Source organism: Lemur catta, chromosome 21 (genome assembly GCF_020740605.2).
Source record: "Lemur catta isolate mLemCat1 chromosome 21, mLemCat1.pri, whole genome shotgun sequence".
NCBI classification, from domain to species: domain Eukaryota; kingdom Metazoa; phylum Chordata; class Mammalia; order Primates; family Lemuridae; genus Lemur; species Lemur catta.
Genome location: NC_059148.1, coordinates 33,049,452 through 33,069,712, shown reverse-complemented (window position 1 = coordinate 33,069,712; position 20,261 = coordinate 33,049,452).

Below are 20,261 nucleotides of genomic sequence, written 5' to 3'. Positions count from 1 at the left end.
TCCCACACCTAGCAGAGCTCCAAAGAGTATATATGCCACGCTTTGCCCTCCACCTAGCAGAGCTCCAAAGAGTATATATGCCACGCTTTGATTCACACATAGGAGAGCTTCAAAGAGTATATATGCCACGCTTTGTCCCACACCAAGCAGAGCTCCAAAGAGTATATATGCCACGCTTTGTCCCACACCTAGCAGAGCTCCAAGGAGTATATATGCCACGCTTTTTCCCACACCTAGCAGAGCTCCAAGGAGTACATATGCCACGCTTTGACGGATACCTAGCAAAGCTCCAAACAGTATATAGCCACGCTTTGTCCCACACCAAGCAGAGCTCCAAAGAGTATATATGCCACACTTTGTCCCACACCTTGCTGAGCTCCAAAGAGTATATATGCCACGCTTTGTACTAAGGCTAGCACAGCTCCAAAGAGTATATATGCCGCGCTTTGTCCCACACCTAGCAGAGGTCCAAAGTGTATATATGCCAAGTTTTGTCCTACACCTAGCAGAGCTCCAAACAGAATATATGCCACGCTTTCCCCTACACCTAGCAGCGCTCCAAACAGTATATATGCCACGCTTTGTCCCACACCTAGCAGAGCACCTAACAGTATATATGCCATTCCTTGTCCCACACCTAGCAGAGCTCCAAAAAGTATATATGCCGTGCTTTCTTTCACACCTAGCAGAGCCTCAAAGTGTATATATGCCACGCTTTGTCCCACACCTACCAGATCTCGAAAGAGTATGTAAGTCTCGCTTTGTCCCACACCTAACAGAGCTCCAAACAGTATATATGCCACGCTTTGTCCCACACCTACCAGAGCTCCAAACAGTATATATACCATGCTTTGTCCGACACCTAGCAGAGCTCCTAACAGTATATATGCCACGCATTGTCCTACACCTAGCAGAGCTCCAAACAGTATATATGCCATGCTTTCCCCTACAGCCAGCAGAGATCCAAAGTGTATATATGCCACGCTTTGTCCCACACCTACCGGAGGTCCAAAGTGTATATATGCCACGCTTTGTCCCACACCTAGCAGAGCTCCAAACAGTATATATGCCACGCTTTCCCCTACACCTGGCAGACATCCAAAGAGTATATATGCCACGGTTTGTTTCTCTGCTAGCAGCGCTCCAAAGAGTATATATGCCACGCTTTGTCCGATACCTAGCGGAGCTCCAAACTGTATATATACCGCGCTTTGTCCAACACCGAGCAGAGCTCCAAAGAGTATACATGCCACGCTTTGTCCGACACCTAGCAGAGCTCCAAAGTGTATATATGCCACGCTTTGTCCCACACCTAGCAGAGCTCCCAAGAGTATATATGCCATGCTTTGTCCGACACCTAGCAGTCCTCCAAAGAGTATATATGCCACGCTTTGACCCACACCTAGCAGAGCTCCAAACAGTATATATGCCACGCTTTGTCCTACACCTAGCAGAGCTCCAAACAGTATATATGCCACGCTTTGTCCCACACCAAGCGGAGCTCCAAAGAGTATATATGCCACGCCTTGTATTATGCCTAGCAGAGCTCCAAAGGGTATACATGCCACGCTTTGTCCGACACCTAGCAGAGCTCCAAAGTGTATATATGCCACGCTTTGTCCCCCACCTAGCAGAGCTCCAAAGAGTATATATGCCACGCTTTGTCCCTCACCTAGCAGAGCTCCAAGGATTATATATGCCACGCTTTGTCCCACACCAAGCAGAGCTCCAAAGAGTATATATGTCACGCTTTGTCCTACACCTAGCAGAGCTCTAAACAGCATATATGCCACGCTTTGTCCCACACCTAGCAGAGCTCCAAACAGTATATATCCCACGCATTGTCCCACACCTAGCAGATATCCAAACAGTATATATGCCTCGCTTTGTCCCACACCAAGCAGAGCTCCAAAGAGTATATATGCCACGCTTTGTCCTACACCTAGCACAGCTCCAAAGTGTATATATGCCACCCTTTGTCCCACACCTAGCAGATCTCCAAAGAGTATATATGCCACGCTTTGTCGGACACCTAGCAAAGCTCCAAACAGTATATATGCCACGCTTTGCCCCACACCTAGCAGAGCTCCAAACAGTATATATGCCACGCTTTGTCCGACACCTAGTAGAGCTCCAAACTGTATATATGCCACGCTTTGTCCCTCACCGAGCATAGCTCCAAAGAGTATATATGCCACACTTTGTCCGACACCTAGCAGAGCTCCAAAGAGTATATATGCCACTCTTTGTCGGACACCTAGCAAAGCTCCAAACAGTATATATGCCACGCTTTGCCCCACACCTAGCAGAGCTCCAAACAGTATATATGCCAAGCTTTGTCCCACACCTACCACAACTCCAAATAGTAGATATGTCACTCTTTGTCGCACACGTAGCAGCGCTCCTAACAGTATATATGTCACGCTTTGCCCCACACCTAGCAGAGCTCCCAACAGTATATATGCCACGCTTTGTCCGACACCTAGTAGAGCTCCAAACTGTATATATGCCACGCTTTGTCCCTCACCGAGCATAGCTCCAAAGAGTATATATGCCACGCTTTGTCCGACACCTAGCAGAGCTCCAAGGTGTATATATGCCACGCTTTGTCCCACACCTAGCAGAGCTCCCAAGAGTATATATGCCACGATTTGTCCCCACACCTAGCAGAGCTCCAAAGAGTATATATGCCACACTTTGCCCTACACCTAGCAAATCTCCAAACAGTATATATGCCACGCTTTGTTCCTCACCAAGCAGAGCTCCAAAGAGTATATATGCCACACTTTGTCCCACACGTAGCTGAGCTCCAAAGAGTGTATATGCCACGCTTTGTACTACGCCTAGCACAGCTCCAAGGAGTATATATGCCACGCTTTGTCCCACACCGAGCAGAGCTCCAAAGAGTATATATGCCACGCTTTGTCGGACACCTAGCAAAGCTCCAAACAGTATATATGCGACGCTTTGCCCCACACCTAGCCGAGCTCCAAAGAGTATATATGCCACGCTTTGTCCCACACCTAGCAGAGCTCCAAAGAGTATATATGCTACGCTTTGTCCCACACCTAGCAGAGCTCCAAAGAGTATATATGCTACGCTTTGTCCCACACCTAGCAGAGCTCTAAAGAGTATATATGCCGCACTTTGTCCCACACCTAGCAGATCTCCAAACAGTGTATTTGCCTCGCTTTGTCCCACACCAAGCAGAGCTCCAAAGAGTATATATGCCACGCTTTGTCCTACACCTAGCACAGCTCCAAAGTGTATATATGCCACCCTTTGTCCCACACCTAGCAGAGCTCCAAAGAGTATATATGCCATGCTTTGTCGGACACCTAGCAAAGCTCCAAACAGTATATATGCCACGCTTTGCCCGTCACCTAGCAGAGCTCTAAAGAGTATATATGCCACGCTTTGCCCCACACCTAGCACAGCTCCAAACAGTATATATGCCACGCTTTGTCCCTCACCGAGCATAGCTCCAAATAGTGTATATGCCACGCTTTGTCCGACACCTAGCAGACCTCCCAGGTGTATATATGCCACGCTTTGTCCCACACCTAGCTGAGCTCCCAAGAGTATATATGCCACGCTTTCTCCCACACCTAGCAGAGCTCCAAAGAGTATATATGCCACACTTTGCCCTACACCTAGCGAAGCTCCAAACAGTATATATGCCACGCTTTGTCCCTCACCAAGCAGAGCTCCAAAGAGTATATATGCCACACTTTGTCCCACACCTACCTGAGCTCCAAAGTGTGTATATGCCACGCTTTGTACTACGCCTAGCACAGCTCCAAGGAGTATATATGCCACGCTTTGTCCCACACCTAGCAGACCTCCAAAAAGTATACATGCCACGCTTTGTCTCACACCTAGCAGAGCTCCAAAGAGTATATATGCCACGCTTTGTCCCACACCTAGCAGAGCTCCAAAGAGTATATATGCTACGCTTTGTCTCACACCTAGCAGAGCTCCAAAGTGTATATATGTCACGCTTTGTCCTACACCTAGCAGAGCTCCAAACAGGATATATGCCACGCTTTGTCCCACACCTAGCAGAGCTCCAAAGTGTATATATGTCACGGTTTGTCTCACACCTAGCAGAGCTCCAAAGTGTATATATGTCACGCTTTGTCCTACACCTAGCAGAGCTCCAAACAGGATATATGCCACGCTTTGTTTCACACCTAGCAGAGCTCCAAAGGGTATATATGCCACGCTATGTCCTACACCTAGCACAGCTACAAACAGTACATATGCCACGCTTTGTTTCACACCTAGCAGAGCTCCAAAGATTATATGTGCCACGCTTTGTCCCACACCTAGGAGTGCTCCAAAGAGTATATATGCCACGCTTTGTCCTACACCTAGCACAGCTCCAAAGAGTATATATGCCACGCTTTGATTCACACCTAGCAGAGCTCCAAAGAGTATATTTGCCATGCTTTATCCCACACCTAGCAGAGTTCCAAAGAGTATATTTGCCATGCTTTATCCCACACCTAGCAGAGCTCCAAAGGGTATATATGCCATGCTTTGTCCCACACCTAGCAGAGCTCCAAAGCGTATATATGTCATGCTTTGTCCCACACTTAGAGATCTCCAAACGGCATATATGCCACGCTTTCTCTCACACCTACCAGATCTCCAAACAGTATATATGCCCCGCTATGTCCTACACCTAGCAGAGCTCCAAACAGCATATATGCCACACTTTGTCACACACCTAGCTGAGCTCCAAATAGTGTATATGCCACGCTTTGTACTACGCCTAGCAGAGCTCCAAACTGTATATATGCCACGCTTTGTCGGATACCTAGAAAAGCTCCAAAAAGTATATATGCCACGCTTTGTCCCACAACTAGCAGAGCTCCAAACAGTATATATGCCACGCTTTGTCCCACACCTAGCAGAGCTCCAAAGTGTATATATGCCACGCTTTGTTTGACACCTATCAGAGCTTCAAAGTGTATATATATGCGAAGCTTTGTCCCGCACCTAGCAGTATTCCAAAGTGTATATATGCCACGCTTTGTCCCACACCAAGCAGAGCTCTAAAGAGTATATATGCCACACTTTGTCCCACACCTAGCTGACCTCCAAAGAGGATATATGCCACTCTTTGTCCTACACCTAGCACACCTCCAAAGTGTATATATGCCACGCTTTTTCCCACACCTAGCAGAGCTCCAGAGAGTATATATACCACGCTTTTTCGGACACCTAGCAAAGCTCCAAACAGTATATATGCCACGCTTTCTCCTACACCTAGCAGAGATCGAAAGAGTATATATGCCACGCTTTGTCCGATACCTAGCAGAGCTTCAAAGTGTATATATGCCACCCTTTCTCCCACACCTAGCAGTGCTCCAAAGAGTATATATGCCACGCTTTGTCCTACACCTAGCAGAGCTACAAGCAGTGCATATGCCACGCTTTGTTTCTCAGCTAGCAGAGCTCCAAAGAGTATATATGCCACGCTTTGTCCTACACCTAGCAGAGCTCCAAAGAGTATATATGCCACGCTTTGTCGGACACCTAGCAAAGCTCCAAACAGTATATATGCCACGCTTTGCCCCACACCTAGCAGAGCTCCAAAGAGTATATATGCCACTCTTTGTCGGACACCTAGCAAAGCTCCAAACCGTATATATGCCACGCTTTGCCCCACACCTAGCAGAGCTCCAAACAGTGTATATGCCACGCTTTGTCCGACACCTAGTAGAGCTCCAAACTGTATATATGGCACGCTTTGTCCCTCACCGAGCATAGCTCCAAAGAGTATATATGCCACGATTTGTCCGACACCTAGCAGAGCTCCAAACTGTATATATGTCACGCTTTGTCCCACACCTAGCAGAGCTCCAAAGAGTATATATGCCACGCTTTGTCCTACACCTAGCACAGCTCCAAAAAGTATATATGCCACGCTTTGTCCCACACCTACCAGAGCTCCAAACAGTAGATATGCCACTCTTTGTCCCACACGTAGCAGAGCTCCTAACAGTATATATGCCATGCTTTGTCCTACACCTAGCACAGCTCCAAACAGTATATATGCCACGCTTTGTCCCACACCAAGCAGAGCTCCAAAGGCTATATATGCCACGCTTTGTCCTACACCTAGCAGAGCTCCAAAGAGTATATATGCCACGTTTTGTCCTACACCTAGCAGAGCTCCAAACTGTATATACGTCACGCTTTGTCCGACACCTAGCAGAGCTCCAAAGTGTATATATGCCACGCTTTGTCCTACACCTAGCACAGCTCCAAACAGTATATATGCGACGCTTTGTCCCACACCAAGCAGAGCTCCAAAGAGTATATATGCCACAATATGTCCCACACCTAGCAGAGCTCCAAACTGTATATATGCCACGCTTTGTCCAACACCTAGCAGAGCTCCCAAGAGTATATATGCCACGCTTTGTCCGATACCTAGCAGAGCTTCAAAGTGTATATATGCCACGCTTTGTCCCACACCTAGCAGTGCTCCAAAGAGTATATATGCCACGCTTTGTCCTACACCTAGCAGAGCTCCAAAGTGTATATATGCCACCCTTTGTCCCACACCTAGCAGAGCTCCAAAGAGTATATATGCCACGCTTTGTCCCACTCCTAGCAAAGCTCCAAACAGTATATATGCCACGCTTTGCCCCACACCTAGCAGAGCTCCAAAGAGTATATATGCCACTCTTTGTCGGACACCTAGCAAATCTCCAAACAGTATATATGCCACGCTTTCCCCACACCTAGCAGAGCTCCAAACAGTGTATATGCCATGCTTTGTCCGACACCTAGTAGAGCTCCAAACTGTATATATGCCACGCTTTGTCCCACACCTAGCAGAGCTCCAAACTGTATATATGTCACGCTTTGTCCGACACCTAGCAGAGCTCCAAAGAGTATATATGCCACGCTTTGTCCTACACCTAGCACAGCTCCAAACAGTATATATGCCACGCTTTGTCCCACACCTACCAGAGCTCCAAACAGTAGATATGCCACTCTTTGTCCCACACGTAGCAGAGCTCCTAACAGTATATATGCCATGCTTTGTCCTACACCTAGCACAGCTCCAAACAGTATATATGGCACGCTTTGTCCCACACCAAGCAAAGCTCCAAAGACTATATATGCCACGCTTTGTCCTACACCTAGCAGAGCTCCAAAGAGTATATATGCCACGTTTTGTCCTACACCTAGCAGAGCTCCAAACTGTATATATGTCACGTTTTGTCACACACCTAGCAGAGCTCCAAAGAGTATATATGCCACGCTTTGTCCCACACGTAGCAGAGCTCCTAACAGTATATATGCCACGCTTTGTCCTACACCTAGCACAGCTCCAAACAGTATATATGCCACGCTTTGTCCCACACCAAGCGGAGCTCCAAAGAGTATATATGCCACGCTTTGTATTATGCCTAGCACAGCTCCAAAGGGTATATATGCCACGCTTTGTCCCCCACCTAGCAGAGCTCCAAAGAGTATATATACCACGCTTTGTCCCTCACCTAGCAGAGCTCCAAGGATTATATATGCCACGCTTTGTCCCACACCTAGCAGCGCTCCAAAGAGTATATATGTCACGCTTTGTCCTACACCTAGCAGAGCTCTAAACAGCATATATGCCACGCTTTGTCCCACACCTAGCAGAGCTCCAAACAGTATATATGCCACGCTTTGTCCCACACCTAGAAGATATCCAAACAGTATATATGCCTCGCTTTGTCCCACACCAAGCAGAGCTCCAAAGAGTATATATGCCACGCTTTGTCCTACACCTAGCACAGCTCCAAAGTGTATATATGCCACCCTTTGTCCCACACCTAGCAGATCTCCAAAGAGTATATATGCCACGCTTTGTCGGACACCTAGCAAAGCTCCAAACAGTATATATGCCACGCTTTGCCCCACACCTAGCAGAGCTCCAAAGAGTATATATGCCACTCTTTGTCGGACACCTAGCAAAGCTCCTAACAGTATATATGCCACGCTTTGCCCCACACCTAGCAGAGCTCCAAACAGTATATATGCCACGCTTTGTCCGACACCTAGTAGAGCTCCAAACTGTATATATGTCAAGCTTTGTCCCACACCTAGCAGAGCTCCAAAGAGTATATATGACACGCTTTGTCCTACACCTAGCACAGCTCCAAACAGTATATATGCCACACTTTGTCCCACACCTACCAGAGCTCCAAATAGTAGATATGTCACTCTTTGTCCCACACGTAGCAGAGCTCCTAACAGTATATATGCCTCGCTTTGTCCTACACCTAGCACAGCTCCAAACAGTATATATGCCACGCTTTGTCCCACACCAAGCAGATCTCCAAAGACTATATATGCCACGCTTTGTCCTACACCTAGCAGAGCTCCAAAGAGTATATATGCCACGTTTTGTCCTACACCTAGCAGAGCTCCAAACTGTATATATGTCACGCTTTGTCCCACACCTAGCAGAGCTCCAAAGAGTATATATGCCACGCTTTGTCCTACACCTAGCACAGCTCCAAACAGTATATATGCCACGCTTTGTCTCACACCTACCAGAGCTCCAAACAGTAGATATGCCACTCTTTGTCCGACATGTAGCAGAGCTCCTAACAGTATATATGCCACGCTTTGTCCTACAACTAGCACAGCTCCAAACAGTATATATGCCACGCTTTGTCCCACACCAAGCAGAGCTCCAAAGAGTATGTATGCCACAATATGTCCCACACCTAGCTGACCTCCAAAGAGTATATATGCCACGCTTTGTCCCACACCTAACACAGCTCCAAAGTGTATATATGCCACGCTTTGTCCAACACCTAGCAGAGCTCCCAAGAGTATATATGCCACGCTTTGTCCGACACCTAGCAGAGCTCCAAAGAGTATATATGCCACACTTTGCCCTACACCTAGCCAAGCCTCAAACAGTATATACGCCACAATTTGCCTTACACCTAGCAAAGTTCCAAAGTGTATATATGCCACACTTTATCCCACACCGAGCACAGCTCCAAAGTGTATATATGCCACGCTTTGTCCGACACCTAGTAGAGCTCCAAAGTGTATATATGCCACACTTTGTTCGAAACCTAGTAGAGCTCCAAAGAGTATATATGCTACGCTTTGCCCTACACCTAGCAGAGCTCCAAAGAGTATATATGCCACGCTTTGTCCCACACTTAGCAGAGCTCCAAAGAGTATATATGCCACGCTTTGTCCCACACCAAGTGGAGCTCCAAATAGTATATATGCCACACTTTGTCCCACACCTAGCTAAGCTCCAAAGAGTGTATATGCCACGATTTGTACTACGCCTAGCACGGCTCCAAAGTGAATATATTTCACGATTTGTCCCACACCTAGCAGAGCTCCAAAGAGTATATATGCCATGCTTTGTCCCACATCTAGCTGAGCTCCAAAGAGTATATATGCCACGCTTTTATTATGCCTAGCACAGCTCCAAAGGGTATATATGCCACGCTTTGTCCCCCACCTAGCAGAGCTCCAAAGAGTATATATGCCACGCTTTGTCCCACACTTAGCAGAGCTCCAAGGATTATATATGCCACGCTTTGTCCCACACCTAGCAGATCTCCAAACAGTATATACGACTCGCTTTGTCCCACACCAAGCAGAGCTCCAAAGAGTATATATGCCACGCTTTGTCCTACACCTAGCACAGCTCCAAAGTGTATATATGCCATCCTTTGTCGAACACCTACCAGAGCTCCAAAGAGTATATATGCCACGCTTTGTCGGACACCTAGCAGAGCTCCAAACATTATATATGCCACGCTTTGCCCCACACCTAGCACAGCTCCAAAGAGTATATATGTCACTCTTTGTCGGACACCTAGCAAAGCTCCAAACAGTATATATGCCACGCTTTGCCCCACACCTAGCAGAGCTCCAAACAGTATATATGCCACGCTTTGTCCGACACCTAGTAGAGCTCCAAACTGTATATATGCCATGCTTTGTCCCTCACCGAGCATAGCTCCAAAGAGTATATATGCCACGCTTTGTCTGACACCTAGCAGAGCTCCAAAGAGTATGTATGCCACGCTTTGTCCGATACCTAGCGGAGCTCCAAACTGTATATATACCACGCTTTGTTTCACACCTAGCAGAGCTCCTAGGTGTATATATGCCACGTTTTGTCCGACACCTAGCAGACCTCCAAAGTGCATATATGCCACGCTTTGTCCCACACCTAGCAGAGCTCCTAGGAGTATATATGCCTCGCTTTGTCCGACACCTAGCAGACCTCCAAAGAGTATATATGCCACGCTTTGTCCGACACCTAGCAGAGCCCAAAGAGTATATATGCCACGCTTTGTCCTACACCTAGCAGAGCCCAAAGAGTATATATGCTACGCTTTGTCCCACACCGAGCAGAGCTCCAAAGTGTATATATGCCACGGTTTGTCCCACACCTTGCAGAGCTCCAAAGAGTATATATGCCACGCTTTGATTCACACCTAGCACAGCTCCAAACAGTATATATGCCACGCATTGTCCCACACCAAGCAGAGCTCCAAAGAGTATATATGCCACACTTTGTCCCACACCTAGCTGAGCTCCAAAGTGTATATATGCCACGCTATGTCCTACACGTAGCACAGCTACAAACAGTACATATGCCACGCTTTGTTTCACACCTAGCAGAGCTCCAAAGTGTATATATGCCACGCTTTGTCCCACACCTAGCAGAGCTCCAAACAGTATATATGCCACGCTTTGTTTCACACCTAGCAGAGCTTCAAAGTGTATATATGCCATGTTTTGTCCCACACCTAGCAGAGCTCGAAAGAGTATATAAGTCATGCTTTGTCCCACACCTACCAGAGCTCCAAACAGTAGATATGCCACTATTTGTCCCACACGTAGCAGAGCTCCTACCAGTATATATGCCACGCTTTGTCCCACACCAAGCAGAGCTCCAAAGAGTATACATGCCACACTTTGTCCCACACCTAGCTGACCTCCAAAGAGTATATATGCCACGCTTTGTCCTACACCTAGCACAGCTTCAAAGTGTATATATTCCACGCTTTTTCGGACACCTAGCAAAGCTCCAAACAGTATATATGCCACGCTTTGCCCCACACCTAGCAGAGCTCCAAAGTGTATATATGCCACTCTTTGTCGGACACCTAGCAAAGCTCCAAACAGTATATATGCCACGCTTTGCCCCACACCTAGCAGAGTTCCAAAGAGTATATATGCCACGCTGTGTCGGACACCTAGCAAAGCTCCAAACAGTATATATGCCACGCTTTGCCCCACACCTAGCAGAGCTCAAACAGTATATATGCCACGCTTTGTCTGAAACCTAGCAGAGCTCCAAGCTGTATATATGCCACGCATTGTCCCACACCGAGCACAGCTCCAAAGAGTATATATGCCAGCCTTTGTCCGACACCTAGCAGATCTCCAAGGTGTATATATGCCATGCTTTGTCCGACACCTAGCAGAGCTCCAAAGAGTATATATGCCACGCTTTGTCCCACACCTAGCACAGCTCAAAACAGTATATATGCCACGCTTTGTCCCACACCTAGCAGAGCTCGAAAGAGTATATAAGTCACGCTTTGTCCACACCTAGCAGAGCTCCACAGAGTATATATGCCACTCTTTGTCCTCCACCTTGCAGAGCTCCAAACTGTATATACGCCACGCTTTGTCCCACACCAAGCAGAGCTCCACAGAGGATATATGCCACACTTTGTCGCACACATAGCTGAGCTCCAAAGAGTATATATGCCATGCATTCTCCTACACCTAGCACAGCTCCAAAGTGTATATATACCACGCTTTGTGCCACACCTAGCAGAGCTCCAAAGAGTATATATGCAACGCTTTGTCCGACACCTAGCAGAGCTCCAAAGAGTATATATGCCACGCTTTGCCCTACACCTAGCAGAGCTCAAAAGAGTATATATGCCACGCTTTGTTTCACACCTAGCAGAGCTCCAAAGAGTATATGTGCCATGGTCTGTCCCACACCTAGCAGTGCTCCAAAGAGTATATATGCCACGCTTTGTCCTACACCTAGCACAGCTCCAAAGCGTATATATGCCAAGCTTTGTTGGACAACTAGTAAAGCTCCAAACAGTATATATGCCACGCTTTGCCCCACACCTAGCAGAGCTCCAAAGGGTATATATGCCACGCTTTGTCCCACACCAAGCAGAGCTCCAAAGAGTATATATGTTATGCTTTGTCCCACACTTAGAGATCTCCAAACGGTATATATGCCACGCTTTGTCTCACACCTACCAGAGCTCCAAACAGTATATATGCCACGCTTTGTCCCACACCTAGCAGAACTCCAAACAGTATATATGCCACGCTTTGTCCCACACCTAGCGGAGCTCCAAAGACTATATATGCCAAAATATGTCACACACCTAGCAGAGCTCCTAAGAGTATATATGCCACGCTTTGTCGGACACCTAGCAAAGCTCCAAACAGTATATATGCCACGCATTGCCCCACACCTAGCAGAGCTCCAATCAGTATATATGCCACGCTTTGTCCCACACCTAGCAGAGTTCCAAACAGTATATATGCCATGCTTTGCCCTGCACATAGCAGAGCTCCAAACAGTATACATGCCACGCATTCCCCTACACCTAGCAGAGATCCAAAGGGTATATATGCCACGCTTTGTTTCTCAGCTAGCAGAGCTTCAAAGAGTATGTATGCCACGCTTTGTCCGACACCTAGCGGAGCTCCAAATTGTATATATGCCACACTTTGCCCTACACCTAGCAAAGCTCCAAACAGTATATACGCCACGCTTTGCCCTACACCTAGCAGAGATTCAAAGAGTATATATGCCACGCTTTGTTTCTCAGCTAGCAGAGCTCCTAAGAGTATATATGCCACGCTTTGTCCTACACCTAGCAGAGCTGCAAAATCTATATATGCCACGCTTTATCCCACACCGAGCGGAGCTCCCAAGTGTATATATGCCACGCTTTGTCCGACACCTAGCAGAGCTCGAAAGTGTATATATGCCACACTTTGTCCGACACCTAGCAGAGCTCCAAAGAGTATATATGCCACGCTTTGCCCTACACCTAGCAGAGCTCCAAAGAGTATATATGCCACTGTTTGTTTCACACCTAGGAGAGCTCCAAAGAGTATATATGCCACGCTTTGTCCCACACCTAGCAGAGCTCCAAAGAGTATCTATGCCACGCTTTGACGGACACCTAGCAAAGCTCCAAACAGTATATATGCCACGCTTTGTCCCACACCAAGCAGAGCTCCAAAGAGTATATATGCCACACTTTGTCCCACACCTAACTGAGCTCCAAAGAGTGTATATGCCACGCTTTGTACTAAACCTAGCAAAACTCCAAAGAGTATATATGCCACGCTTTGTCCCACACCTAGCAGAGCTCCAAAGAGTATATATGCCACGCTTTGTCGGACACCTAGCAAAGCTCCAAACAGTATATATGCCACGCTTTGTCCCACACCTAGCAGAGGTCCAAAGTGTATATATGCCACGCTTTGTCCCACACCTAGAAGAGCTCCAAAGTGTATATATGCCGCGCTTAATCCCAGACCTAGCAGAGGTCCAAAGTGTATATATGCCACGCTTTGTCCCACACCTAGCAGAGCTCCAAACAGTATATATGCCACGCTTTGTCCCACACCTAGCAGAGCTCCAAACAGTATATATGCCACGCTTTGTTTCACACCTAGCAGAGCTTCAAAGTGTATATATGCCAAGCTTTGTTTCTCTGCTAGCAGCGCTCCAAAGAGTATATATGCCACGCTTTGTCCGATACCTAGCGGAGCTCCAAACTGTATATATACCACGCTTTGTCCCACACCTAGCAGAGCTCCAAAGTGTATATATGCCACGCTTTGTCCCACACCTAGCAGAGCTCCAGGGATTATATATGCCACGCTTTGTCCCACACCTAGCTGACCTCCAAAGTGTGTATATGCCACGCTTTGTACTATGCCTAGCACGGCTCCAAAGGGAATATATTTCACGATTTGTCCCACACCTAGCAGAGCTCCAAAGAGTATATATGCCACACTTTGTCCCACACATAGCTGAGCTCCAAAGAGTATATATGCTACGCTTTGTATTATGCCTAGCACAGCTCCAAAGGATACATATGCCATGCTTTGTCCCCCACCTAGCAGAGCTCCAAAGAGTATATATGCCACGCTTTGTCCCACACCTAGCAGAGCTCCAGGGATTATATATGCCACGCTTTGTCCCACACCTAGCAGAGCTCCAAAGAGTATATATGTCACGCTTTGTCCTACACCTAGCAGAGCTCTAAACAGTATATATGCCACGCTTTGTCCCACACCTAGCAGAGCTCCAAACAGTATATATGCCACGCTTTGTCCCACACCTAGCAGAGCTCCAAACAGTATATATGTCACGCTTTGTTTCACACCTAGCAGAGCTTCAAAGTGTATATATGCCACGTTTTGTCCCACACCTAGCAGTGCTCCAAAGAGTATATATGCCACGCTTTGTCCTACACCTAGCACAGCTCCAATCAATATATATGCCACGCTTTGTCCCACACCTAGCAGAGCTCGAAAGAGTATATAAGTCACGCTTTGTCCCACACCTACCAGAGCCCCAAACAGTAGATATGCCACTCTTTGTCCCACACGTAGCAGAGCTCCTAACAGTATATATGCCATGCTTTGTCCCACACCAAGCAGAGCTCCAAAGAGTATATATGCCACACTTTGTCCCACACCTAGCTGACCTTCAAAGAGTATATATGCCACGCTTTGTCCTACACCTAGCACAGCTCCAAAGTGTATATATGCCACCCTTTGTCCCACACCTAGCAGAGCTCCAAAGAGTATATATGCCACGCTTTGTCGGACACCTAGCAAAGCTTCAAACAGTATATATGCCACGCTTTGCCCCACACCTAGCAGAGCTCCAAACAGTATATATGCCACGCTTTGTCCGACACCTAGCAGAGCTCCAAACTGTATATATGCCACGCTTTGTCCCACACCGAGCATAGCTCCAAAGAGTATATATGCCACGCTTTGGCCGACACCTAGGAGAGCTCCAAACTGTATATATACCACGCTTTGTCCAACACCTAGCAGAGCTCCCAAGAGTATATATGTCACGCTTTGTCCGACACCTAGCGGAGCTCCAAAGAGTATATATGCCACACTTTGCCCTACACCTAGCAAAGCTCCAAACAGTATATATGCCACACTTTGCCCTACACCTAGCAGAGATTCAAAGAGTATATATGCCACGCTTTGTTTCTCAGCTAGCAGAGCTCCTAAGAGTATATATGCCACGCTTTGTCCTACACCTAGCAGAGCTCCAAACTCTATATATGCCACGCTTTGTCTTTATCGCACACCAAGCAGAGCTCCAAAGTGTATATATGCCACGCTTTGTCCGACACCTAGCAGAGCTCCCAAGTGTATATATGCCACACTTTGTCCGACACCTAGCAGAGCTCCAAAAAGTATATATGCCACGCTTTGCCTTACACCTAGCAGAGCTCCAAAGAGTATATATGCCACTCTTTGTTTCACACCTAGGAGAGCTCCAAAGAGTATATGTGCCACACTTTGTCCCACACCTAGCAGATCTCCAAAGAGTATATATGCCACGCTTTGACGGACACCTAGCAAAGCTCCAAACAGTATATATGCCACGCTTTGTCCCACACCAAGCAGAGCTCCAAAGAGTATATATGCCACACTTTGTCCCATACCTAACTGAGCTCCAAAGAGTGTATATGCCACGCTTTGTACTAAGCCTAGCACAACTCCAAAGAGTATATATGCCACGCTTTGTCCACACCTAGCAGAGCTCCAAAGAGTATATATGCCACGCTTTGTCGGACACCTAGCAAAGTTCCAAACAGTATATATGCCACGCTTTGCCCCACACCTAGCAGAGCTCCAAAGAGTATATATGCCGCGCTTTGTACCACACCTAGCAGAGGTCCAAAGAGTATATATGCCGCGCTTTGTACCACACCTAGCAGAGGTCCAAAGAGTATATATGCCCCGCTTTGTTTCTCTGCTAGCAGCGCTCCAAAGAGTATATATGCCACGCTTTGTCCAATACCTAGTGGAGCTCCAAACTGTATATATACCACGCTTTGTCCCACACCGAGCAGAGCTGCAAAGTGTATATATGCCACGCTTTGTCCGACACCTAGCAGAGCTCCAAAGAGTATATATGCCACTCTTTGTTTCACACCTAGGAGAGCTCCAAAGAGTATATGTGCCACACTTTGTCCCACACCTAGCAGATCTCCAAAGAGTATATATGCCACGCTTTGACGGACACCTAGCAAAGCTCCAAACAGTATATATGCCACGCTTTGTCCCACACCAAGCAGAGCTCCAAAGAGTATATATGCCACACTTTGTCCCATACCTAACTGAGCTCCAAAGAGTGTATATGCCACGCTTTGTACTAAGCCTAGCACAACTCCAAAGAGTATATATGCCACGCTTTGTCCACACCTAGCAGAGCTCCAAAGAGTATATATGCCACGCTTTGTCGGACACCTAGCAAAGTTCCAAACAGTATATATGCCACGCTTTGCCCCACACCTAGCAGAGCTCCAAAGAGTATATATACCGCGCTTTGTACCACACCTAGCAGAGGTCCAAAGAGTATATATGCCGCGCTTTGTACCACACCTAGCAGAGGTCCAAAGAGTATATATGCCCCGCTTTGTTTCTCTGCTAGCAGCGCTCCAAAGAGTATATATGCCACGCTTTGTCCAATACCTAGTGGAGCTCCAAACTGTATATATACCACGCTTTGTCCCACACCGAGCAGAGCTGCAAAGTGTATATATGCCACGCTTTGTCCGACACCTAGCAGAGCTCCAAAGAGTATATATGCCACGCTTTGTCCCACACCGAGCAGCGCTCCAAAGAGTATATATGCCACGCTTTGTCCCACACCGAGCACAGCTCCAAAGGGTACATATGCCACGCTCTGTCCCCCACCTAGCAGAGCTCTAAAGAGTATATATGCCACGCTTTGTCCCACACCTAGCAGAGCTCCAAACAGTATATATGCCACGCTTTGTCCCACACCTAGCAGTGCTTTAAAGAGTATATATGCCACGCTTTGTCCCACACCTAGCTGACTTCCAAAGAGTATATATGCCACGCTTTGTCCTACACCTAGCACAGCTCCAAAGTGTATATATGCCACACTTTGTCCCACACCTAGCAGAGTTCCAAAGAGTATATATGCCACGCTTTGTCGGACACCTAGCAAAGCTCCAAACAGTATATATGCCACCCTTTGTCCCACACCTAGCAGAGCTCCAAAGTGTATATATGGCACACTTTGTCCGACACCTAGCAGAGCTCGAAAGAGTATATATGCCACGCTTTGCCCTACACCAAGCAGAGCTCCAAAGAGTATATATGCCACTCTTTGTTTCACACCTAGGAGAGCTCCAAAGAGTATATGGGCCACGATTTGTCCCACACCTAGCAGAGCTCCAAAGAGTATATATGCCACGCTTTGACGGACACCTAGCAAAGCTCGAAACAGTATATATGCCACGCATTGTCCCACACCAAGCAGAGCTCCAAAGGGTATATATGCCACACTTTGTCCCACACCTAACTGAGCTCCAAAGAGTGTATACGCCACGCTTTGTACTAAGCCTAGCACAGCCCCAAAGCGTATATATTCCACGCTTTGTCCCACACCTAGCAGAGCTCCAAAGAGTATATATGCCACGCTTTGTCGGAGACCAAGCAAAGCTCCAAACAGTATATATGCCACGGTTTGCCCCACACCTAGCAGAGCTCAAAAGAGTATATATGCCACGCTTTGTCCCACACCTAGCAGAGCTCCAAAGAGTATATATGCCACGCTTTGTCCCACACCTAGCAGAGCTCAAAAACGTATATATGTCACGTTTTGTCCCAGAGTTAGCAGGGCTCCAAACAGTATATATGCCACGCTTTGTCCCAAACCTACCAGAGCTCCAAACAGTGTATATGCCACGCTTTGACCCACACCTAGCAGAGCTCCAAACAGTATATATGCCACGCTTTGTCCCACACCAAGCAGAGCTCCAAAGAGTATATTTGTCACATTTTGCCCCACACCTACCTGAGCTCCAAAGAGTATATATGCCACGCTTTCTTCCACACCTAGCAGAGCTCCAAAGAGTATATTTGCCACACTTTGTCCCACACCTAGCTGAGCTCCAAAGAGAATATATGCCACGCTTTGTACTACGCCTAGCACAGCTCCAAAGAGTATATATGCCACGCTTTCTCCCACACCTAGCAGAGCTCGAAAGAATATATAAGTCACGCGTTGTCCTACACCTAACAGAGCTCAAAACAGTATATATGCCACGCTTTGTCCCACACCAACCAGAGCTCCAAACAGTATATATGCCACGCTTTCTCCCACACCTAGCAGAGCTACTAACAGTATATATGCCACACTTTGTCCCACACCAAGCAGAGCTCCAAAGAGTATATATGCCACACTTTGTCCCACACTTAGCTGAGCTCCAAAGAGTATATATGCCACGCTTTGTCCTACACTTGCACAGCTCCAAAGTGTATATATGCCACCCTTGTCCCACACCTGGCAGAGCTCCAAAGAGTATATATGCCACGCTTTGCCCCACACCTAGCAGAGCTCCAAAGAGTATATATGCCACACTTTGTCCCACACCTAGCTGAGCTCCAAAGAGTGCATATGCCACGCATTGTACTACGCCTAGCACAGCTCCAAAGAGTATATATGCCACGCTGTGCCCCACACCTAAAAGAACTCGAAACAGTATATATGCCACGCTTTGTCCCACACCTAGCAGAGCTCCAAAAGTATATATGCCACGCTTTGTCCCACACCTAGCAGAGCTCCAAACCGTATATATGCCACGCTTTCCCCTACACCGAGCAGAGATCAAAAGAGTATATATTCCAAGCTTTCTTTCTCAGTTAGCAGAGCTCCAAAGAGTATATATGCCACACTTTGTCCTACACCTAGCAGAGCTCCAAAGTGTATATACGCCACGCTTTGTCCCACACCTAGCAGAGCTCCCAAGAGCATATATGCCATGCTTTGTCCGACACCTAGCAGAGCTCCAAAGAGTATATATGCCACGCTTTGCCCTACACCTAGCAAAGCTCCAAACAGGATATATGCCACGCTTTGCCCTACACCTAGCAGAGATCCAAAGAGTATATATGCCACGCTTTGTCCTACACCTAGCACAGCTCCAAAGTGTATATATGCCACGCTTTGTCCCACACCTAGCTGAGCTCCAAAGAGTATATATGCCACGCTTTGTTTCTCAGCTAGCAGAGCTACAAAGAGTATATATGCAACGCTTTGTCCAACACCTAGCACAGCTCCAAAGAGTATATATGCAACGCTTTGTCCAACACCTAGCAGAGCTCCAAAGAGTATATATGCCACGCTTTGTCCCACACCTAGCTGAGCTCCAAAGAGTATATATGCCACGCTTTGTCCCACACCTATCAGAGCTCCAAAAGTATATATGCCACGCTTTGCCCCACACCTAGCAGAGTTCCAAACAGTATATATGCGACGCGTTGTCCCACACCTACCAGAGCTCCAAACAGTATATATGCCACACTTTGTCCCACACCTAGCAGAGCTCCAAACTCTATATATGGCACGCTTTGTACCACACCTAGCAGTGCTCCAAAGAGTATATATGCCACGCTTTGTCCTACACATAGCACAGCTCCAAAGTGTATATATGCCACGCTTTGTCCCACACGTAGCCGAGCTCCAAAGAGTATATATGCCACGCTTTGTCGGACACCTAGCAGAGCTCCAAACAGTATATATGCCACGCTTTGCCCCAAACCTAGCAGAGCTCCAAACATTATATATGCCACGCTTTGTCCCACACCTAGCAGAGATCCAAACAGAAAATATGCCACGCTTTGCCCTACAACCAGAAAAGCTCCAAACAGTACTTATGCCACGCTTTCCCCTACACCTAGCAGAGATCCGAAGAGTATATATGCCACGCTTTGTATCTCAGCTAGCAGAGCTCCAAAGAGTATATATGCCACGCTTTGTACGACACCTACCAGAGCTCCTAACTTTATATATGCCACGCTTTGTCCTACACCAGGCACAGATACACACAGTACATATGCCACGCTTTGATTCACACCTAGCATAGCTCCAAAGAGTATATATGCCACGCTTTGTCCCACAACTAGCTGTG